General features: G+C 37.1%; 1 protein-coding gene and 3 long non-coding RNA genes across 11 annotated transcripts in view; 2 read left to right on the forward strand and 2 right to left on the reverse strand.

The window, feature by feature from the left end:
• Positions 1–547: 547 nt before the first annotated feature.
• On the reverse strand, positions 548–8,058 carry LOC148186022 (uncharacterized). The gene is made up of 5 exons (XR_015775291.1): positions 7,805–8,058; positions 5,955–6,083; positions 4,318–4,401; positions 3,629–3,757; positions 548–1,673 (listed from the first exon to the last, which is right to left on the reverse strand). It is a non-coding gene; the product is annotated as an uncharacterized LOC148186022 (long non-coding RNA).
• Positions 7,467–17,784, forward strand: LOC121960805 (uncharacterized). 8 transcript variants are annotated; one of them, XR_015775294.1, is made up of 5 exons: positions 7,473–7,613; positions 12,236–12,339; positions 13,751–13,846; positions 13,982–13,999; positions 14,090–17,784. It is a non-coding gene; the product is annotated as an uncharacterized LOC121960805 (long non-coding RNA). The 8 variants fall into 8 exon arrangements; XR_015775295.1 differs by having other exon boundaries at positions 13,751–13,840; XR_015775299.1 differs by having other exon boundaries at positions 7,467–7,613; positions 12,236–12,401; positions 13,982–17,784.
• Positions 17,785–21,948: 4,164 nt separating this feature from the next.
• LOC148186023 (uncharacterized) lies at positions 21,949–23,088 on the reverse strand. The gene is made up of 2 exons (XR_015775358.1): positions 22,947–23,088; positions 21,949–22,851 (listed from the first exon to the last, which is right to left on the reverse strand). It is a non-coding gene; the product is annotated as an uncharacterized LOC148186023 (long non-coding RNA).
• ctnnd2a (catenin (cadherin-associated protein), delta 2a) overlaps positions 23,082–24,826 on the forward strand; it is a 318,237-nt gene continuing 316,492 nt past the window's right edge. The window contains exon 1 of the mRNA XM_088071967.1: positions 23,082–23,406. The gene's annotated coding sequence lies outside the window, so the exon portion shown is untranslated. The remainder of the gene's footprint in view (positions 23,407–24,826) is intronic.

Consider the following 24,826-nt stretch of genomic DNA (forward strand, 5'->3'; position numbering starts at 1 on the left):
CCGATTTGAATTTGGTGGTCAATGGTCAAGGTCCCTGTGACCTTATGTTCCCTGTCTTTCTTGTGAATGAAATATCTCAAGAACGCCTTGAGGGAATTTTCTCAAATTTGACACAAGTATCCACTCAATAATGAACTGATTGGATTTTGATGGTCAAAGGTCACTGTGACCTAAAAAAAAAAACATGTTTTGACCATAGTTCAACAGTTCATATGCCAATCATGAGAAAATTTCACATAAACATCTTCACTGTGACATTATTATGGTCCGCCGCCATTATTAAGCGTCATAACTCAGGAACAGAAGATAAGACATTTGGTCAGACACTGAATTGGTGACATTAATTTTGAATGTCCATCTTGAAACTGTGCTAAATGTCATCATATTCTGTTTGCTGTGTGTAAAGCTGTGTGTGTGTGTGTGTGTGTCAGTGTGAAGCATCCACATTTTAGAATTTGTAGCTTCTTTGCATCAACATTTATATATAAAGTGTTGTCTACGGTCATGGCTTCATACAAGTCTGCTACTTTTACAATGTTTACAACTGTGAGGTGGTAATTCCAGTTTTTTATTTTCTGCATTTCTGGCACACAAAGCAACCAATGGTCTATTCAAAAATAATGTAAAACAACAGATGTGGCAGTTGAGCATTTTTGCTCCCCAAACTACAGTACAGTCCTGATGGGACTTTTAGACAGAAAAAAAAACCCAAACAAAAAATGCAGCAGGCACCATTAATCAAAGCACCAACTGAATGTGACAGGAAAGCTGTATCCCAGAACACTGTTAGGTGTGTGTGAACTGAGCCCAGCCATCTGTGGAAGAATGAGCTTTTAAAATATCAGTCACACTCAATGATTAATCAACATAATGTCATTTTAAGGAGCATACCATTGCCTTGACACAGCCTTAAACAACTCCCCAGACAAAAAAATAACAGAGGAGCTTTAGATAATCAAGATAACAGAGATGTGCCAGGGCTAGTCATTTGAATCCAAAGTGAAAGCAAAACTGTTTGAGCACCTTAATATTTCCTGCTCATGCTTGAGCTGTCATTGCTAAATGCAAGTACGTTATAACATATTCTTTACAATCTAATTGTAAAAAAAAAAATGCTTATTTTTCCAGCTTTAAATCTCATAGTTTCCCTACCCCTTTAGCCAACTAAGAGCTTCTTGTTGCTGGGCATTGTGTACCCTTTGCTGAGTCTGTAAGGCATTCTACATGGTCGTGGGTGGTGTATGCAGTGCACAGTTGGCCCTAAGGGGCAGTGTGCGAGAGTCCATGATGTTGGACGGCCTTGGAACTTTCCAGTTGGCTTAATAGCTTCTGTCTGTGTAGCTTGTGTAACTTATCTGAAGAGTCAGTAGTCATTCATACAAAACCGCTGCAAGAGATATATACATGTACTTGACAGGATAGCTTAAATGAAGTAGAAGCTTCCTCTTGCACAATCAAACAGAAGACTGTGTAGCAAAGAAAAACAAGCAGGACGTGCAAGTTTTTTGGCTTCACTAGGAGCTTGGGCTTGGTCCCGGGTCACTGATAGTCTTCTGGATGCATGTGGTCATGGCGGACAGGATTGCCTCAGTTTTGCAAAGTCTGTTAGTCCACCTCTGTCTTTTTCCATGCTCATCTCTTTTTTGTCTTGTAACCATCTTCAGTTTTCCCGTCTAGTTGATAAAAGCCAACACAGAAACACAATATGCTTATTAGTGTTATTCTGTTTATGAGTATATAGTGAAACAAGGCTCACTCCACAGTCTGAGACCAAAAGTCTGACCTCTGAAAACCATGACTGTAATCACAGAATACTGTCCTGCTTCCGCCGTGTATGGGGCTTGATCAAAGTACAATATGTTTGTTTAAACGCAAGCCGCAGCCTTAAAAGAGTTCAAAAACAACCATGTTACAGTGTGAGCCAATATTTTAAACTTGTACTGGTTTGGTCTGGTGAGGCCTGAGGCTCTGGCTTTGCTCTGCTGTATGACTCAGACTTTAGAGTCTGAAGAATTTGATTGTGATCCACCACTCATCAAGATTAAGAACAGAGTGACTAAACATTGATTCAGGGGTAAAGAGGGTGTGGTTCCCCACAATAAAGCAAAATACTCATTAGACTCCAACTTGTTTATCTGTACTATATGTAACTGGGCAAACAGATACAGATTAATTTGTAAACAGTCACTTCTGAATTCTGATAAAATCATCCAAATGCAAACTTTAAAAGATTACAAAGTCCAGATAACCAGCGCTCTAAATGTGACTGCAAACAACAGTGTAGGAAGGTGCCGCAAAATGGAACAAAACTGAGATCTTTCAAATTATAACCTTAAATAATTTTTGTTGGATTTTTACATCCGTTGGAGACCTCGTGCCAAATTCGTTTGTACTTACTGAGTAATCTGATCTGATTTTGCTTGTCGGATTGGATAAAATCATGAAAATGGGTTGTTCAAAAAAAAAGAGGATTCTGAAATTGGATTAGATCATGTAATCCAGTCACACCAAGTATGTTTTGTTCAAAACTTTTTTTAAATACCTTTGATCCAAAAATTATGTATAGCTGCAGCTATGTTCTGTTTGTAACGTGCACGACATGTCCCTGAAAAAAAGAAAACGCGCTGACCACCTGCACCAGACAAACTGACTAAAACGAAGGTTAACTGAACTTTGCTATGGCACTTGTAGCGACTAAATATGAGGTCAAACATAGCAATAATCCATTTTAGGAGTAAATAATCATAAAACTTTACAATGGGCCATATAAATATAATCATTTATTCATATTTTGCACAGTTGCTTTAAGCCTTTCAGTACAGTAATAAATGATAAAATGTCCTCCAAATAGCTGTAAATATTAAACAAACAAATAACTTAAATGCACAATATCAAAGATCTTAATTTTAGTCTCTTTGGCATCACTGATGGCAATAAGTGGTAACTGCAGCATGTCTTTTGGCAGACTGCCTACACTGATATGTAGTCCCATTGCAAGCAGTGGTTATCCGTGTTTGTAATCTTTAAAACTGAGTGACTGCATCAGGGTTGTCCCATATAATAGGTAAACCAATCAAAAAACTGGCAGAAAAGTAAGATGGATTAGCTGATCCTGGATAGGAAAACATTGGATTTCCAAAACTGCATGATTCTGGTCCAGATTACATTTTTTGAACAACTGGGCTGCGATTTCAGTGTGATTCAAAAGCACCCAAATTACTTTGTCCTTTTCTAATCTGTGCTTCCAAACATTCTAACACTACTCACAGTTGTTGAGATTAGTGACATAAAGTAGCTTTCAATGTGACTATCACTAATTTTCTCCTTTAGCTTGTCTCTGCCTGGCACTGAGTAAACTACTGTTACAAATAGGTTCATGTTTGGGTAAACTAAACTACAGCCAACAGGCTGTAACCTCTCAATGAGTCACCTTCTATGCAGCAAAACGAAACACTTCAGTCTGCCAACATTCCACTGTCCTGTCAGTTAAATGAGCCAACATCAGAGAGACTGAAAGAATAACTTACTTAAGATGGTCACATTGCTGTGTTTCATGACAAAACACTACATTTATTCTAAGAACATTTGCATTTTTAGAATTTCAACAAAAGAATATACTTAGACTTACCGTGTTTTTACATAAGCAATGTAATGAGTTCAGGATATACCCGACCACACGATGTGTCTCGGTGATGTTTAAACGGATGTTTATTTTCTTTATCATGCACGTTTGTTCGTGTAAGGTTTTCACAACATCCTGCAGAGTAGATATATATGGGTCAGCATTCAAGTCATACGGTGTACACCTTCAGTGGCCACAAAAATCAAGACCCATGTTCAGGAGCAGTCAACCACCTTTGCCCTGGATAACAGCTGCTATCCACTATGAGGGTTATACAACAGCTGACAGTGCAAAAAACAGTTCTTCACGCACTTAACCAAATAATGTGTGGGAGCTCCTGGCTAGAGGGGCTTCCTTTGAGTTAACTTACCACAAAGGTGTAAAATAAGATTGATATCTGGTTTTCTGGTGGTCTGGTCAACATAAACTGAACTGTAACAGCCGGCCTTTTGGAATAGCTCCTTCCATGACTTTCACTAATCTGTCTATGTGTAAAAAAGTTGTTGTTGTTAAATGCTGTCACATATGGCTGTGTATGTAGATGAAGACAAGGGACAGGTCTCTGTTTTTATGGTCACTTGGTGTATATTTGATAGTATTTCAAGCACTCACAGCACATTATTTATTTATACACCAAGCAAATCACTAAATTTAATTTATGTTTTGCAAATAACTTTAGAGCAATTATAACTTACCTTATTATCATGCATGCAGTGTGGTAGCTTTTGTGTCAGTGTTGTGCAGGTTGAGTTTTGCAGCATGGATGTGATACTTTTATTCTTGAAAGAATGAAAACATCAGAAATATTAGTCATACAAATGAAGATTTTATAGAAGACAGCAGCTAGTTTTAGGGAAGCATGATTTTGGATTTTTTTGTCTATCCGATATGCAATATATACCAACTAATGTGGCTGATAACCAATGGCGATAACAATTTATCCACTTATTTCTCCCACACAATTTTAGTTATCATCACGTATCTTCTGTAATGGAAAAAACATTACATTATGCAGACTCTTTTCCTGATGGCCCACCTGTAGGTGGAGATATAAAATACAATGCATGTAATACTCATTTGCTGTGCAAAAAAAGAGAAAGAAACTACCCCACCTATGATTGATGTTTTTTACATGTTCACTTAGTCAATAAAAAAATATATAAAAAATTGGCATATTGGCAGAAATCAGCATGTTTGGCCGATACCGATGACAAACTGATATTATTGTGCATCCCTAACTAGTATCAAAGCAAGCCACTGTTAATTAAGTTTGAGGAAATGTTCTTATGTCATTTTTAGATAATTTGATGGTGGTAGGTCTTTTATTATCAATAATTGTTACACGCCATATTTATGATGTAAACTCAAACCTGCAAGTTGTGCCCAGTGGGAAGGGTTCCCTATACTTATCCAAAAGTACAGCACATACAAAGAAACCCTTTATGGTTGATCATTTAATCAAGATCAGAATTTTATTCATTAACTGACTAATTTCAATTTTGTTTTTTAAACTATGTTTAAAAAATGACAAATAAATCTGCCTTGTAGCATGTATTTAAAACAGTACTGATGCCATCAAGACCTCAGCCAGGTTTGCAAAGCAACAAATTACTCTTCTTGAGCACAATTATGTCATCTACATTTAGTTGATGACACTGTATTTTTTCAGCAACTGTCTGAACTTTTGACAATTTCCAACAACCACTGATACAGTTAATGACACGGACAGGACGTGTGAGCTGGCAGCTGTTCTGTAATCATCATCTTTCACCCTGTACTGTAAGTGTTTCCTTTTCTGATGAAACATGTTTCAATCAGCTCAATTCCTTGTTTTGCTTCAGTTCTCTTGAATGGTGGTCTGCGTAACTGATTCCCTTATAATAATACTATTTTTTTTAAATGAAAGGGGAGGAAAGGGAGGAAAGTTCAGTTTGATTGTACAGAGGATAAATCATTTATATCTAATACCTAATATAAAGTTGCAGCCGCTTTTGCATAATCCCTTTTCACTGAGAATTGCTGCTCTAACTTGTCTGCTTCTCTTTACCGTATCTCCATCTCCTCCTTAGTGATTGGATTTCAGAATGGGAAATCAGTGAAGGGTTATGGCTGTTACCTGAGTTCAATTTATCACTGTAATTCATGTTGTACAGTCAATCTTTGACTGTACAATGCTGTGTGCCCCTTCTACATTAGATGGGATTGCTCCCTTGCACTGTCATTTCCTGGCTGTAATGCTTGGGTCGTGCCTAGTGACAATAAAGGTCTATTGCCCTTGTTTGCAGCATTGTAAAATAAATATATAATTAAATAAAATTGATGTTTTACTTACTGTGTTGCCAAGATCAGTAAGTATGATTTCCATGTTTTCTTTCAGTTCTTTGGAAAGCTCCGTGTCACAGGACAGAGCTAGAGGTAGAGGTAGAAGCAGGAGAGCAAGGAGACTGATGCAAAGAAGAGGCTGAGAGTTTATGCACACAGTGTGAGACACACAGAGAGAGAGGGAGACAGAGAGCTCAGTTAAAAGCATGTTTGTAAGCAATACAGTTTTAACCTTTTTCATGTAAATAACCCCAGAGACACTTGGCCCTAAATAGCCATTCATTTTAGCACAGCTTTATTCCTTTCCTCACATAGCTGCATGATCAAAGCAGACTAAGTCTCTAACTATTGCTGAGATTGCTGATATTTCTATTGTAATATTAGCCTGTATGGCAGCTAAAGGGAAAGAAAGAATATTTTTCATTTTGTCAAAGATAAAGTGATCTTGCACATCATTTTGAAAAACGTTGAAAAATGCTGTCCATATATCCCATCAGGACGAACCATTGCTGCTACCATCATTTCAACATTGTTGGAGTAAGAACAGTCCATAGGAATGTTATAATGCCTCATACATGTGCATCCAGTGATGGACAGTACAGTATAAGTACAGATGTATTTTAATATAGTATTTTTATGCAACAATGCTTTTTGATGCTAATATTGTACTTTTTCCTCCACTTTTTTAAAAAACAAAATTAACCCTTTGAAACTTGGATCACTGTCACCTTTATTGTCCTGTATTTAGATGCCTTTAACAAGTGTGCAAACCTTTAAACCTCAAGCAAATTAGTGCACTTTCCTTTAAAAACATGGGAAAAGGCAATGAGCAACAGGTGAGAAATTAGTAGATTTAGGGAGCAAAAAAGATAGGGAAAATATTCCAGAAAACTAAAATTCTAGTCATCATGATTATATGTACTCAATTTTACAGAATTCGAACTTTTTTTTTTTTAATCTTTCCCTTTTTGGGGGTTTGATGTTATTGTGCTGAATTTCAGGTTATTTTTTTGCACTTTATACGGTTTTCCCCCTCATTTTTTCTTAAATTGCTCATTGCCTTCTTCCCATATTTCCTAACAGAAATCAAGCCAATTTGTTCATATTTCAAACGGTTAATATCATAAAAACTTTGCAGATGGACATTGGACACATTAAACATATAATTATCAGATCTTAATAAACAGCTAGATAAAACTACCCTACAGTGTATAAAGGAAACAGCCACACATTGAAGATTACATGTGAATGCATCACCAATTAAAATGCCATAATATAACTCTGAAAGGGGCCATAATAATAACTTCTAAAAAAAAGACATCTTACCCGAGTAAAACGTTGAATGCATAACTTTTTAAGTAATATTTTTACATTTTAGCATATAAGTGGCCTACTTTTACATGAATATGAGCTCAGAATATCTATGCTGCACGTAAACACTGAAATGCGTGAAATGTGGAGCAATCCTATCAGTCTAACAATTCCTGTAAACCAGGTGTTAATTCCCGTAAATCCCAAACCTTTCAGTTTCCTTCTGACTGACAGAGGGAAGTTATTCACACGGATTTCCCCGTTTGGAAAAAACCCTTGAATTAAGCAGCAGGCAACGAAGCAGTCAGTCGCTCGGCGGAGAAGGCAAGTGGACGGATGCAAGTGCAGTCGGCTCCTGGTAAGTTTCGAAAACGCTTCAGCACGCTGCTTTACATGACACACGCTTAACATGCGTGCTTCATCATCCCCGCACGTACACTGAGCTGACTTCGGCTTTAACTCCGCAATAATTTAGTGCGTTTAATGTTAAGTTTAATTCAGTGCGTCACCACCTCATTCCACTTAACACAGTAAGCGTTCTCCACTTACCATTGGTCATTCTTCACTCATGTTCACCGCAGACTAACTTTGAAGATAGCAAGTGGCACTCTATCGTTGGTCTTCATTACTGCTCAGTTTGTCTGGTTTTTATAGTCAAAACAAACGCAGTGGTCCTCTCGGTGTTCCCGCGGTTTCAACTGGCTTCCGAGCGCATGCAGGGACTACAGTTCTTTCCCAGATCCTGCGTAATGCAACTCCGTAACCGCAGCATGTGATTTTACTTCCGTCCTCGCCGGCAGAGGTTTCACTTACTGTAAAGTGAATTAACTTGGAAACGTAACGTTAAACGTTAAACGTTATTTTAGCAATCTTTTCTGACAACATTGTTTCTTGTGAGGCAGTGAGACACACTTTTAACACAGTTTTTCTAGCCTATATGGACTCATAGCAGCAGAGCATGCCTCCATATGCTGATTGAGTGGTTAATGGAACTTTTCATTCATTTAAACGCACTATTTCAGCATGTTAAGCACTTGCATTCAGTGTCTTGCTCAATTCAGGTGGGAATGTAAGTCTTCCCTCGCACCTTTGGGCTCATCTGAGGTGGAATCAAGGTTGGAAATTAGCACCAGCCAAATGCTGCTAAAAATATACAGGTGGTGGCTGGATTTGCTTTACTCACCTGCCCCAAAAGCCAATGTTAATCTGTTGAGTGGCTGGTAGATTTTGACGTCCACCAGCCACAGTGGCAGGTAAACACAAAAAAAGTTTTGGGTGTAATCCTTTGGTCACACAAGCTCAGCTTTGTAGACCTGCCATTCAGTCATTGAAAATGTTATTTCATTCATTCATTCATTCATTCATTCATTCTCACCACCCACTACTTCTCTTTTATCTTTTTTCCATCAAATTATCTCTGCTTCATGAACTGGTTTTGTCATGTTGAAGCATGGCGCTATCTAGCAGATCGACCTGTGTTTCTACCATTTTTGAATAGAAGCATTGAAGGATTTTTCATTAACTTAAGTGTTGCAAATGCACAATGGAAGTAAACAGTAGTAGCAAAACTCTGGATTACACTGATTACCTGCAAGGTTGTTGTTGTATTATTTCAGATATTTGTCTTATATTTATCTTTTTCCAACCTGTAGAATATGACATGCCCACTGATAACCAACTCTTTGGGATTTGAACCAATTTATTTTTGATTTAAATGCTCTGATGGGTTCAAAATTAGGTGTGGGAGTCAGAACAAAACTGGTTTTAGGATAATGGAAAAGAGGTATTTGTGTTGTACATCAAATTTCTCCAAAATGTATCAGGTCAATGAATTTAGGAAGTTCTGGCTAAATTAATGACAGTATTTGTAATTTAATAAGGTGTAGTTGTAAATATGATACAATGGCATATGTTTTCACAGTCTTGTAATATTAAAATTTTAATATTGTAATATAAAAAAAAAAAAAAGCCTAGCACTGAATTTTACTGCTGGGAATTTCAAGGGAAATAAACTTCTACTTCACATAAACATTACTGGATTTAGGATACCTCTTTAAATGAGTCTGATTTCCCAGACATTTCTCCACCTTATAAATAAAAACCAGTTTGTCAATACATTTTGATAAGAAAATATGCAGTAACGTACAGTATTTCTTAAGGTAAATTGTGTCAATATTTAGATGCAACTCTATAAAAGTTCAGTCACTTTTAGTCTTTAGTTTGTCCTTTTGTAACAATTAAGTATTTTTTCTCTGCCAGTCGAGTGCCATACCTATGCACATATGAGCATAACAACTCTAAAGCTAAAGCAATAAATGCTTCAATAAACGTCTGCCAGTAATTGTCGTTGCAGTTAAGCCTATGTGTACAGGCAAGCAGCAAGTGCAATCGTGCATTTAGTGAAATAAAAAGTGATTTTTTTGATCAAGAGAAAACATGGTAAGTAGAAATGATAAGATAACAAATTCAGTATGATATCAAAAAGCTTTTCTAACATCGATCAAGACTAACTTTTTAATGAAGCTAAGATTTAATGAAGCTTTGAATGTTTTTCATGAGGTCATCACCACATAAAATAAAAAAAAAAAATCCTTAATTCTAATAAAAGTGATTAATCGAATTAAGTGAGTTAATCTTTTTACTGTTATAGTGGTAGAGCCAACATTTCTTGTTATTGTGGTTAGATAGTGGTGCTGTTAGATTGCCTCACCCCCTTTTTTGTGTGCAGCATGAGGAAGTACAAACAGTTTTTTGTCTGCAGTGAAAAATTTTGGAAAGGCTAAATTCCAACGAATATGGAGTGAAGCAGAATATTTCATTTACTAAAGCCATGTTGTGCAATTTGGATGTGATAAATATCTGTCTTTGTTTTAAAAAAATGTTGACTTTGGACTTAAAAAATACTCTGGAGTTACTTGAAATGTTTGGATCACACAAGATGGAGACAGTCCTACACAGCCACCAGTGAAATCTCATTCTACAAATAGTGTAATACTAATAATAATGTGGCTAAATACTGGGGTTTAACTAAATGAATAGACATGCAAAGAAAAAGCCCACGCAGCATTAAAATGTTGCCTCATAATTCAAATGTCGGCATTATGAATGAAGCTTCTAAGTTTCAGACTACTCAGTACAGACCTATACTGTACATTTTGCAGCTGTTTGACTATAACTTACTTATTCCACCAAACAAATTCAATATCTGCATGGCCAAGAAGAATAAAAAGATGAAAGCAATTACTCCATATTGCCAGTTTGGTGAGGTTTTAATTTGTGGCTGACACATTTTCTGATGCCTGTAAAAAGTGCATCATCTTTAATCTTGACAGGTGCCAATAGGGGTTTGGGAAAAAATGATAGTATATGATAGCATTACGATATTTTTGTGTGGCATTATTGTATCAATACACTGTGGCAAGTATCCTTTTTTCATTATTTAAATTATTAATATAACAAATAGACGTTGAATGTAAACAGGTCAAAGATCATGCATACAGTTTTTGGGACTGTCATACTGGAAAGGGATTTATACAAAGAGCCATCTTGAATATTGGCTTACCATTAGACCCATTGTATTTGGAGCAATTGCTGATGGGCTATGGATAGAAAAAAGGTTCACTTGCTGCATATTTTGGTTGCAAAAATAAATAAATGAATAAATAATGATAATAATTATGCTCTTGGCTCAGATAACTTGCTTACTGAAAAGTGTACTTGATAGAAAAAAAATAACAGCAAAACACTACGTAAAGGAAGGCAGCTTTTTGAGTAAATGGGCTCTTGTAATTAGCTATTTTAGATTACCAAAGTGATATGGTGCTGTACTGATTTCACTATAAATTTGGACAAAAACTCATAAAAACAAGTTTTTATTTTATTGTATTAATTTATTTTCATGAGACTCTTCTCCAGGTACATGCACATGTTGCCATAATTTATAATATTTATGTTTGTTTGCTGAACTGTGAGAACTTTTTGTCTTCCTATTTCTTGGCAAAGTAGCAATGTATAACTCAAATCTGAATAACAAGCTCCGTGTATAACAACCCTAACAACATAACAACATAACAACAAATCTATAGCTTTTTCAGTCCACAAGAAACAATCTGCTGCAATAAAAAAATGTTAGCTTTAAGATGAACAGACTGAAAACTTTATCATATACAATAAAATAGATGTTGAAAAGGATTTTTTTAGGGGGTATAATTTTTTAATCGCCTTCCCTGCATTTTGCAACACATTTAAAATCGCAGTAATGTCATATTATGACTTAAATATCATTTTGATCATGGGACTTCTGGTGATTTCCAACCCTCGAGGAAAGCAGAACTTGATATCGGGGCCATGAACTTATCATATAAGGTTAATAAAAACAGTACAAGTTATTAGAAGATTACCAGCAATCCCTGTCACCTGGCAACTTAAAAATCACACGTGTGAACCTCACTTCCTTGTTGCATTTCCTGAATAGTGTGAATAGCTGCTGTGCAAATAAATCACTTCATGTACTGAAATATTTCACGATTGTTGACAGCTAAAGTCTATCTACATTTCTTGGTTTTGCCGTCTTAGTTTCATTTTTTTTCACCAGTAACTGCTCTGTAAGTTTCAAACCTTATCACTTCTGCTGTACACGTTTTCATTGTGCATAAGGGCAGAAAGTAAATGTTTGGGATGTCGGTTGAGTGTGCTTGGTAACCAAAGTTTGGGGGATGCATGCTGAAAAGAGGCTGAATTACTTGCACAGTCATGTTGTGTGTGTGTGTACTTTTTGACTGTAGCTGTACTTGGCAAAAGTTCTACTTCCTGTATCCTTAAATCAATCTTAGACGGTAGCCAAGCAACATTACAAAATATTGGTTTATACACAGGATTATTGGTGTTCTGCTGTCTTGTTTAAAAATGTGCACTCAGTTAAACATATTAACATGTGTCTCTCTCTCTCTGTCTGTGTGTGTGTGTGTGTGTGTGTTTCAGTGTGTTTCAGTGTGTTTCAGTGTTGGAGCCCAAAGTAATTAAAAAGACGTCCATCAGACTATGACCGTGGAAGCTTTGCATAATGGGACCCAGAGCATGACCAGGTTAACCACTACAACCACAATCAAACACATAGATGCCAAAGCAAGATACCTTTTGTTTCCTGGTGCGTTGTGATTCACTTCCAAACTATGTGGCGCTGTCTTTAGACGCAGAACACAAGAGGCATTTTAATTGTTACATTTCTTTCACTTTGTGGTTATTGTCTGCGTGCTGATGCAGACTCTCCCTGTGTTTCATCTGTTGCTGTTTAGTATCCTTCTGTAATGTTGAGGATGCATATTAATTTTAAGAACAAGTGCATAAAACACTACAAATCGTTATTGTTTGGTACCATGGACTGAGATGAGTGAGGACTGCAGTGTTTTGACAGGAACAAGTATTTCTAGGTTGTCGTGCATAGTGCATGCATTATTGTATGAAACTGTAGTTTGACTCAGGTGTTTAAAAAAAAATCAAACAAATGATGACTGATCAAGCTGAACTTTAAACACTCTGATACCTGGATCAACATCATTTCCTTATGCTGCATTCAGACGCCTTCACGAGTATTTAAACCTTTGAACCTTTAGTTTGCTTTCTTTTAAAAACATGCGGGAAAAAAGCCAATGGGCAATTTGGCAAGAAGTTATTACAGGAGTCTAGTAGATTTTGAAAACTGATTTTGAAAAAGCTAGGGGGAAATGTCTGAAAAACAATACTTAGAATGATCATAAGTATATATTTAAAATCATTTCACAGAATTGTTATTATTTTTATAAACCTTTATTTGGTCATTTCCTTTTTTGTTTTGTGTTTTTTAGGTGATTTTCATGTACTATTTATTTATTTATTGCAAATATTTGGGGTCATTTGTTCTTCTTCCTATGTTTTTGAAAGAATTCATGCCAGTTTGCTCAGGTTTCAAAAAGTTAATAAAACCTAAAAAATGAATTTAAGCAGCCCCTAATACTTTATTGCTGCAGTATTTTAATAAAAATCACTTATTAATATGTGATTTTTCTATTTCACGAAATGCTTTAAAGACAATAATAGAAACCAAGCCAAAGACAAAGACAAAGCAACAAGGAAAACAAAAGACAAAAGAAGTGCTCAACACACTCAGATTGTATTGTAGCTCATGGCCATGTTTTACTGTAAGCAGGAGAGTGATCATGCTCCAACTGAGTTTAATTGATTGAAGATTGTGTCTGGTTTTGTTTAAGGCCTGTGGTTTAAGAGGGTGATAGGACCTGGTTAGTGTTTTTCAAAAGGACATCAGTGGTGAGGGAGCTGTCAATGACAGATGCTGAACATATCAAAATGCTGGCAGGAAACTTGTCTGTTTGTGTTTAATATTCTGTCTTGGATCATTAAATGCCTGCACTGGTGTTTGGCTCGTTTCAGCTCATTTACTGAAAAGCATATGTACTGCAACATGCTGACTATGATGAATCTCTTTTTCCGACTGTTCAGGCGGTCGCTAGTTTTCCGATCACTTCGGGCCATCAAAATATCAACCTTCCTTGAGAGAGCCAGTCCATCACAATGACCATATAGTCACAGGTACAGGTAAAATAAATTTTCATTTTGTATATTTTCAAAGTTCTGAATCATTCCCACTGAGGTATTAAGATTAAAATAACAGCAATAAAATAACTAGCTTCAAATAAATGTTCACCCCTTATTGCCTGTACTTTATCATAGGAAGAAAACATCCTGACTGTAAGTTTCTTGCTGCATTTATTACTGTTATTTTCTTCAATAGATATCACTTTATTGTTGCTAAATTTGCCTGTCTTTCTTCTTTGTTAGCTGGTCATAACATCCGTCTTATTATTCAATGTTTAATAAGGCCACATGCTTACTGGACATCATCCTATTTGATAATTTCAGGAAATTTATATAGTCAGTTTTAAATTATGTAAATTGTTGCACATTATTGTATTTAGTGTCTTCTGCCACCTATTGTAAGTGCTATAAAGTGTTATTGATCACCTCGTGAGCTTTTTTTTTCTTTCTCTAGTGACAGCTATTGATGAAGTATAGAATTAGTTTCTTGTCAGCAGATTACAAATTGACTGTCAGACAAGGTGGGGAAACATGAAATATAGTATTTGTTAAATTTTTGTGTTTGTAGCCAATGCTAGTTTTGTGCACACACTCACATGCTCAGTGCAGCCTTTTACTGGCCCATACAGACACAAGGGTGTGACTTTGAAACACATACCGGAATACATAGTTGCTTCAGATTCTTGACTTCATTGCTGGGACTGTTTCCCGTAAATGGAGTTGCAACACATTTTATGAATGGTAAAGTTTTAACAAACGGTTGGGGTGTGAGTTAAAAAAGGAAATAAAAAAACAGGAATTTAAAAGTCCCTATTTCTTCTCTGTGGAACAACAGAAAAGAGCTCACAGGCAGGAAGGGAGGCCAGGGATGGTTGGCACAAAGCTCTTTTCTGGTCCTTTGAAGGTCACTGAAACATAAATGTGTGCTTTCTTGACCTGAACTTATCTATTGTGTTAAAGCTTTCAGTTTTTTACTGTCAAAAGTTTTTTAAAATGTGGTCTGTGGACTAAAGGTGTAAAACTGCAAGACAGACATATTGGAAGTATGGCACTTCCAGTTTTTAGAAAATTGCATCAACTACATTTTAATCTAAGATTTGAACATTTGATCTGATGAATGATAGCAGCTGACTAACAAAATTTTATCACAAAGTTGTTACATGTTAGTTGGCACACTGATTTTTGGTTGGTTAGCATAACTATTTTGAAAGATAAAAAACACTGTTTATACTTTTGTCAATTATTATTTTGAAAGGTCGATGTCAAAAATAATTAGGCAGTCCTCCAGATGAACTGCTTAAAAGTGCTGTTTGCTTTTAAAAATGGGCACATATTCTATTAAATGTTCATGTCTCTTTCTTGAATTCAGTGTTCAAATTGTTAATAATGGTTGCTTCATTTTTTGTTACTCTAGCATTTTAACAGTTTGCCAACCAACACCATTATTTATGCCAAAACGACTCTGTTACAGGACCGGTTACCTGTATGCATAACATAACTCTAATTGCAAATCACCTTATTTAGAAAACAGACCTTAACCTTTCATTTGTTGCTTATATTCTAACATCGATTATACCAAAGAAATATGTAAGAATGTAGAATATGTAAAAGTTTGAAAAAAGACCCTGGTCTCCCCTACCTGTTGTTTTTAACTTTAGGACCATGATGTTACAGATTATGTCAGAGTACATTAAATTTAAACTGCATTTGTGAGGCTTGCCTGTGTAATTACAGTGCTTGCTGTATAGTGCTTCTTTCATGAATGTGTGACAGGAGGTTTGGCTTTCTTCTTTTATACACAACAAGTTGTTTATATATGGTTGGTGTACTTCCACACATTCAACACCTATTTACCATATGGCCAAATGTATGTGAGGAACATGCTACAGCATCAGATGTTTTTGCAAGTAGTGCACTACCAACTTTTTTTTGCAGCAATCTCTAGACTATCCTTTACTTTTGTTTTTGTCGGGACAAGCTGGACAAAGCTAGATCTATAAAGACATGAGCTTCACATTTCGATGTTGAAGAACTTGATTGATCTGCACAAAAATGTTAATTTGGGGTGAATTAGATCACCAACTTTATGGCAGACCTCACTGATGCTCTTATGTAGGGGCATAGCACCAAATTCTGTGCCCTATGCATAAGCTGTCTCACTGGGCACCCCACCCTTCCCCTTTCTTTCTCTTTTTTTTATAAAGTCACTTTGCTTTCTTTCCCTGTCTTTTCTTTTTTTCTGTCTTTATTTTTTTCAGAACTCCAGTTTTCCTTGTTTGGTTACATATATGTAACCCCTTCGAGTCAGTCGCCAATATAAATATAGGCGATTGACTTCATTCCTACTGCCAGTAAACACACCACTTCAGTGCACGAGTCTGCCTATCTGTTGGCTTTTTTTTGTTGGTATGTCTGTGCAATGTCATGGACAAACTGGTGAGCAGGTAAACAGTAGACAGCAGTAGGAACAGAGGTCTTTGAAAACTTTTCAATAGTTTCTATTTTTTACATATCTCGTACTTATTTAGTCTCTCTTTGAAACTCTGATTGTGTTTTTTTTTTGTGCAGTGGGTATCAGGCTTTACAGATGAATCCTAGAGCAGGGGTGGACTAAACCATTTTATAGCTTAAAGGGGTATGAGGGGCTCCAGAGAGCTTCTGTTTTTTTAAGCACAAAGTTTGGTCTTTTCACTGATTTATTCAACCATTTACTTTTGGCAGTTATTATTTAGAAAAAAATGCAAACAAAAGCAATGTTTTCATTACAGGCTTTTGGACAGCTCTCGTTCCATGGGGCCCTGGGTAATCAGTCTTACTTCAACCCCATAACGAGGCCTCTGCTCTAATTGCTGAAAGGAAGGAAATCTGCCAAAATCTAACTAAAATTCATCCCAGAATAGTGGATGCTTATATATTAGCTTATTAATGCCAATAATTTTGGGATGAGTGTTATATTATTTTGTCAGCACATTTCTGGTGCCTACATACTTTGGGCTTTGTGGTTCATATCTCTTACCCTGACAGTTTACTGTAAAAGTATCCACTGTGCTATTCCTTGCAGTTTGGTGTTTCACGCTCCTTAAATAAAGCGTGTGAGATACTCACGCAGAAAATCCTGGCAGAAGCTGATACGTTTCCCACTTAAGGAAACTCCTGCCTAATTAGGCGGCTCATATGCACCCTTGTGTTTACCTGCTCTCTCCGCTCTTCACTCTAATGATGCTGCTTTCTGATGCTGCTGCTCTAGCTCCTTTGCTGCTTTGGCTTCACTTCTTCACTGTGCTGAATGCATTTTTTGTTTGCTCACCTCCACCACAGCCAGCATCCACCTGTGGGGCTCCGTTCTTCCAGTCTCCGATGGGGGATTGGCAGTGAACGCCCTCTGTGCGCTCATCTGCTACTCAATATGTTTTCATAAAGAGTTATGAGATACATTTTCCTCAATGCCAAAAACAAACTGCATTTAAGTTTTCTATTTAAACTCTGTATTTTTTGATATATGAATCTCTTTTAAGGCAGTCTTTCATGTCATGTTCTAGCTGTATAAAACATACTCTGTACCTGACAGTCCACCTAACTTTTGCCAAGTTCTGTAAATAAAAGAATAATAAATTGTCTGTTTTCACAAACCTGTTGTAAATGAAGTGTGGCCTCAGATGCAAGTTTAACCCTTTGAAAACTGATGAAACATCACCTTTCTTCTTTTGATGCCTTGGACAAGAATTGGTGCGATATCTTTTAAAAAAACATGGATACAAAAGCAATGAGCATCTTGGTGCAACAAATTAGTAGATTTAGTTTTTTGTTGTTTTTTCAAGCAAGGAAAAAATGTCAAAAAGAAAAGAAAAGAAAAAAAGCTAGGGAAATAACTTTATAATTATCATAATTATATATTTAAAATCATGTCACTGAATTATTAAAGTTTTTAAAACACTTTTTCCAAGTCTTGCTTGCCTTCTTTTTTCTTCATCTTTTTCAGCTAATTTTCTTGTTTTTATACAAATTTCATGTTTATTTTTGAGTCATTTATTTTGTTGCTCACTGCCATCTTCCCATGTTTGTGAAAGAAATTAAGCCAGTTTGCTCAGGTTTCACTGGGTCAAGGTCATGCATTTCTGTTTTTCCAAAACTAATCCAAGTCATGGGTAAAACACATTCCAAAAACAAGGAAACAAAACATTGCTATCAACTAATGATTTGCACCAACAAGAGGACTTGACCTAAAAACCTCTATGGAGAATGGCTGTGTAGCTGTTTATTTTTTTCCATTTCATGTTTTTCCATTTTGATGCTTTGACCATTCAAGATTCAAGATTCAAAGTGTTTATTGTCATATGCACAGTATGGAAACATGTTTCCCTGTACAATGAACAATGTACAATGTACAATGACCATTGTGTCCATGGTGACAAGTTTCCACTGTATTTAGTGCAGGGTTTTAAAAGTTACCATCACATGCATGCCAATAAAGTGACTGCACAATTGGGCAGCCCAAAAGTGGAAACATAATGATAAAAATCTTTATGTAAAACATCTCAAGGGATAAACTTTTATCACAGCTGCATCTCATGAGTCACAGCCTGGGACAAATATTTGTAGGGTCTACTTATAGACTAAGTTGTGGATACACTACATGCACATTGCAGATTGTGAAGTAAACAGTAACACACAAACAGGATGAATTGAAGTGGCATCTTTTAAAGAAGCGGTATGTAAGATTTCAGTATATTTAGTGGCGTCTAGCGTTGAGGGTTTTTACCAGGAGCTAAGTTATCCACTTCTAAGCCCAAAATGGACAAAAATAAAGTTGTTATAGAAAATACATAAAAATAAGTTTTGAAATTAATTTATTTAAAAAAATAAACAGAACCTTAATGTAGATGTCCTTAAATCAGACTGGTTTTATCGACTGGTTTTAATAACTTGTATCTTAACTTAGTGGCGCCATCTAGTGGTTACCCTTCAAACATGCGTGTGCATACACCTACATACATGTGTAGAGAGTGGAAGAAAGAAACACAAGAAACACAATACAGAGTAGAAAATTAAAAAAGGTACTTTTATTTTAGGAAATTTATGAAACCAGTTATCACAGAAGTTATATAATATATAGTTATATTATAGGTTTATCAGATAAAACTCAAAATTCCCATTTTTACCTTTATTTCCCCCCTTGGCTTTAATCAAGTTATGTCAGCTCCCAGTCTGAAAACAGGCTGCCAAACAGCAGGCAATGATATGAAAAAGAACAAACTCAGTTCATTTGCAATATGGAAGAGATTTTAGTATGTATCTTTCAAAGTCCCTTTTGGCTGTAATGCTATTCAGTGCTATTACAATGTGGGATGATGGAATAATCAAGTGAAATATGTCCATATGTGCAGGATGAAAACAATGAACACAAACAATTCCATTATGACATTAATGCAGGAAAACAAAACAAAAAAAGGAAATGATTCAAACAGCCATTGATAGCAGACTGCAAAAACCTGCTGCTTTTAAGGAATGAGACAAACAGACAGATAAATGGTGATAATTAATAATATTCACCTGCAGTCAATTTTTGACTTTGGGTTTTGGGATTTATGCAGTCCATCCATAGCCAGAGTACTGCTGACAAAGTTATAGACTATAGCTGCTTGTACTGAAGTGGGTAAAATTGCCTGATGATCATATTAGAAATTATGGTCAATTTGTCTTGAAAAATAAACACACACTTTTCATACTTGGAAGCATGAGCGGGCTGTCAGAAAGTAGGCCCTTGGTCAAAGATATACAAAAGGCCCCACCACCTCTACATAGAAACACAGGCATTTTGGTTTTGTCTCCTTTTGTGGTTTTGTGTCTTTTTGAGGCAATTTTGTGTCTTTTTTGTCTCTTTGAGGTGGTCCTACTGTTTGTTTTGTGATCCTTTAAGGTAATGTTCTGTCTTGTTATGGTCATTTTTTTGTCTTTGAGGTTATTTTGTGTCTCTTTTTTGTTGTTGCTTGTTTTGTGTCTTTCTTTGGTAATTTTGTGTCTCTGAGGTAATTTTGTTCCTTTCTTAGTCGTTTTGTGTCTCTTTGATGTCATTCTTTGTCTTTTTTCATTGTTTTGTGTCTCTTTGAAGACACATTTAAACAATTTGTGTTTCTGAGCTAATTTGTCTTCTTTTGTTTTGGTTATTTTGTGTCTCTTTGCAGATCCTTTGCATCTCTTTGTGATCTTTTTGTGTCTCCTTGTGGTCATTTCTAGTCTCTTCCTGTTAGATACATGTTTATTTGAGTGACATTTTGCAGGTGAAGGCCAGGAATCCCCCTGACTCTTTGGGCCCCTGGGCCTGTGCCCGGTAGACTCGTTCAGTAACCCAGCCATGCTTGGAAGCTGCTCAGTACAACCACAGTGTTATCTGCTGGTCACCGAACATAACAACAAACCACCTAGAGCATTTGGGGGTTACAGTGCTTTGCTCTGTGGCCCCTTGAATGTATTCTGCTTATCATTCTTAATAGACGCAAATTGAGGATATCTGTATTTTGAATGGATTACAAAGCTACTAAGAAACCTAGTAACATTATTCAGTTATGTTATGGTTGAGAGCCATTTTCACAACTGGTAATAATATTATTTTCTCTTCTAGTTAACATTTTGACATTAGTTGGCCATTTTCTCTGACTGTGCAGTTACATCACCAACCATGCTCTCTATTCCAAATAGCTGTTTCAAAACTTTTTCTTTTCTTTTTTTCTTTTGTTGAGGTTTGAAACAAATAAACAAACAAACAAACAAAAAGCATGGTATATGGCATGCCAAGCCAGAAATAAGAACACATTTATACCTGAATTGCAAAACAAAGAATGTATATAGCATTATTTCTGCGACTCTGAGATAACAGAGGTTAAGCATCTGTTTTGCAGTCATCTGATTATGTGTGGCACACTTGTTGATAGGTCACGCATGACAAAGTGCTAGTATTGTGCTTAACTCTCACTTTCACTTTCATATTTATTGCGTCTTTCTCTCAATCCATTTCCAGTCTGTACAAATATGTACACTAAAGACCCAGTTTCTGCTTGCTTACACAGCGTCCCACAGCTCATCATTATGGTTTCTTTTCTACACCTCTGCAGCATTTTTTCTATTCCAGCACTATCATAACATCTTATCCAACACAACAAACTCATTTGGGTTGTAAATATACAATTTCTGCTTTGCAGATTATGAAAAATAAACAAACAGACGAAGATGAACACAAATATATTCCCACATATTATCTTTTTTAATTACACTGATTATACTTAACGAAAGAAAAGCACTTATTTGGCTCACTTTTAATGGTGCTACACATACATAATGACACCCATAGCATATTTATATTGAGATATCTTCATAAATATTACAATTAAACAAGCATTTCAGACCAAGAAAGGTCACTTAATGTCACAAAAAACAGCACTATTCTTTACAAATGACATCTTTTGTTAAGAATTGAAGAGAAAGTGTAAAATGTGAGAGAAAAAAATGATTAAAGAAGAGAGGACAAGATTATCTTGGGACAGCCAGATTGAAAAAAAGGCGACAGACGAGACACTGTGTGCACAATGGCCATATTTCAACATAATGAAGATGTTTTAATGCGTGCAGAGAGAGACCAAATTGAATTAAGAAAGAAAGAAATCCTTAGTCTACTGGAGCCTGAAGAACTGACTGTGCAGAACATATGATATAGCCACATATCTCAAACACTCAGCAGTTCTTGACCTTGGGAAACCAGGTGTGTGTGTGTGTGTGTGTGTGTGTGTGTGAAAAAGTGAAGGGGATACGGAGCTGGAGAGATGATGGAGTGCAGGTCAGCTGACATTATCATCATCATAACCCGGTGGGGATCTGGTTGCCATGGAGTGTGTATATGTGTGTGCAGAGGGGGATGGGGGTGTATAACAACATGGGTGGGGTTGGTGCTGAGAGCAAAAAGCATACATATAGTCACATGAGAACACATCTCCCATTTGGTGGGGGGTCACATCCTTATAAGGTTAACCAAAATAAATTATAAGATTATAACACAGTTTGGGTTATGGGTAAAAATAAGAAAAAAATATATGTCATAAAAATATGTGGAATGTTGGGGTTAAGGAGTGATTACTGTCATGGTTAAGGTTTGGGTAGGCCAAAAGTAATAAATAAGTGTTGCTGTTGGTGCATGTGGAAATGGGGGGTTTTTGCAAGGGACTAATTGGTAATCCCTCTTTCTTGTTTGGTAGCATTCTCCAGTCCTTCTGGCGTGTGAATAGTAAGCAAGCTACAATTTCTCATTTTAATCTTCTTTTAGTGACACCAAAAAAGCAAGAAAGCAGACGTCCAGCTTCTCTGTTCACTTAACTCTAGCACATCAATTTAAGTCTGTTACACTCTCACCTGTCCCCGCAAACAATAGCAAGTAGGAACTAATTTTGGTTTTACTTGAGGCCAATGGGACATAAAATAGCAACTTAAAGGTACACATGAAAATATTTAAATAAAAGTTCAAGTGCTAGCACTGATAAAATAATAATTTCTCCATGTGACAATACAGATTTAATGTGAGTCCAAAATAACAATATGGAGTTATCGGACTCATAATCAGAAATACTTTATTGATCCCAGGGGGAAATTGTGGTTTGTTACAGTCACTCTGATGCCAAGCGGAGATAATTATATAAAGTAGAAATGAGTACCAGCACAAAGTATGTTAAAAAATAAAATATAGAAATACAGTAATAATAAAAACAAAATTTGCACTTGAATACAAATAATTCAATTCCTGCCAAAATATTCACAGTATGCTGTAATATAAAAATCTGTATGGTAACATAAGTAACTAAAAAAAAAAAACACAAAAATATAATGTGTATAGTAACTACTGTTACAGTGCCATGGATGACCTAAAAGATACTTCCATGACATACACACAGCACGTGGTAGTCTGCAGAATTGGGGAATAAATCAATCACAGTAAGGGTGCACGTGCTCCACTCCCCAACGGTCTGTGAAAAAAAAGCACAGAAACAACAATGCAAACATGCACATGAAACACACATTAAATGTATGGGACAACTCCCACCCTTGTCCTTCCACGCACCACCTGAAGATGGCGCTCCATATTCTTGTATGACCATACAGCGCGTGCACGCCCTCGTGCGTGAGTGAGTGCGAGAGCGAGACAGAGACAGAGAGCTGCTGTCTGCCTCCTCTCCGGCGGTGTTGCCTCCCCGTCGCTGCAGTGCTTTGCTGCTCTCCTCTCACTCTCTTTCTTTCTTTCTTTCTTTCTCGCTTTCGTACCCAGCGCCTCGCCTCTTCCACATCCTTCTCCTCCTCCTCCCCTGCGGATGCCTCAGCCTCGCACCCCCGGCCCAGGATCCCGGCAAATGGTCGCTCCATCCCCGGCAACTCTGGACGCAGGACGCAGCGAAAAGGCGCACCGCTCCGTTGTGATCTGATCTGAGCACACTGCGGATTGACTTGAAAGAGAGGCGGACCGAGGGGCAAGAAGGGAAACGAGGGGGAAGTCGGACGCCGACAGTGGCCAGGATCTCATTTCGGTAAGTCATCGCGTTATTTCGCCCATGCTGTAGACTTCACATGGTCGGGCAGAAAGGGAGAAGGTGACAAGTCTTCAAACGCCTGTGTTTTTAGTCTGTTAGCATCCCAAAGAGTGTATTTGCAATTTAGAGATGCGCAGGAGATCTGCTCATGCACTGTGGGGGATTTGGGGAAACAACGATGCCCTGCTTTTGATAACAAGCTTACTGCGAAGCTTCTCTCAGAAACGAGCGTCCGACTGAGCTCAGATCACCCAACACACACCAGATATTTGGCTCCAGCTGACTGCTGACCCAAATTTACCATTGGCTGTGCGTAAAAGTGCTCAAAAGGTGTGAAAAGCACATTGCAAACAAAATGGGTATGGCTGCTACTCCTCGTCAAGTGATGATTCATTTGTTTTGCCAAGTCAGTTCACAACCAGAAGTTAAGTTGTTGCTTAAAAATGAGTGAACATGTGTTTATGGTACAGCCCATATGATTAATTAGTGGGCCGAAAAGGAGCCTCGGGTATTGTAGTGCAGAATTATGAATCTGATTGTGCACAGATACCTATGAAGTTCTTTGGAATTACCTTTTGTCTGTAAGGTGCTGAAGCATGGGAGGTGATACAAGGATAAGAATAGGGGTACGTTTCCCACAGCCGTACTTGTGCTTTGATCAATAGACATTTGCAGGAGGGGGATTGTGCACTGGCAGTTTGTCAAGGGCGTACAATATATCCAGCAGATGATGTGGAGGAGAAGTGGAGGAAGGGGAGGAGGGAGGTTGCTGCTGTTAGGCATGGTGTGGGTACATGCTCAGCCTAGTGCATGTCAGCATTGGGCAGGTGCATGATGGACAGCAGAGGCTACACAGAAACGGAAAAGGTATTAGTGTATGCTCAGGTCTGTATCACATGAAATCCTTTGTCTTTTTTGTTCTGTGTTGCTGCAAAACTATAAAACTTTGGGGTTGAGATTCGCAGGTGAGGCAGATTCCCTCATGGCCAGGTAAGCAGCCATGTAACAAGGAGAACGCAATCCCCTCTAATTCTCCTCAAACTGACCTCTGGTGCAGGAATATCTATGGGGATATAGATTTTTCTCTCCACTGCTCAGTCTGTTTCAACCAGCATGTTATCCACTTTTTCAGTACTTTAAACTCCCCTTACCCACAAGCCAGACATCTTCAAGAACTTCCGATATTTTTTTTTTTATATTGTTGAAGGATAAGCAGCATTACAAAAGACCTATCACTGTGGGAACTGTCTCAACAATTCTTGTGCAATCTCCCTCACACACACACACACACACACACACACACACACACATGTACACACACTCCAACCCTTCTCTAAATTTCCTAAAGATTAGCTTCTTTTATGTCCAGTCAATGTCTCCAGTGGGCATGAAAAGCCTCGTCCTTCATCGCGGACAC

This window comes from Plectropomus leopardus, chromosome 21 (assembly GCF_026936395.1).
Source record: "Plectropomus leopardus strain MGB_pleo_1.0 chromosome 21, ASM2693639v1, whole genome shotgun sequence".
NCBI classification, from domain to species: Eukaryota; Metazoa; Chordata; class Actinopteri; order Perciformes; family Serranidae; genus Plectropomus; species Plectropomus leopardus.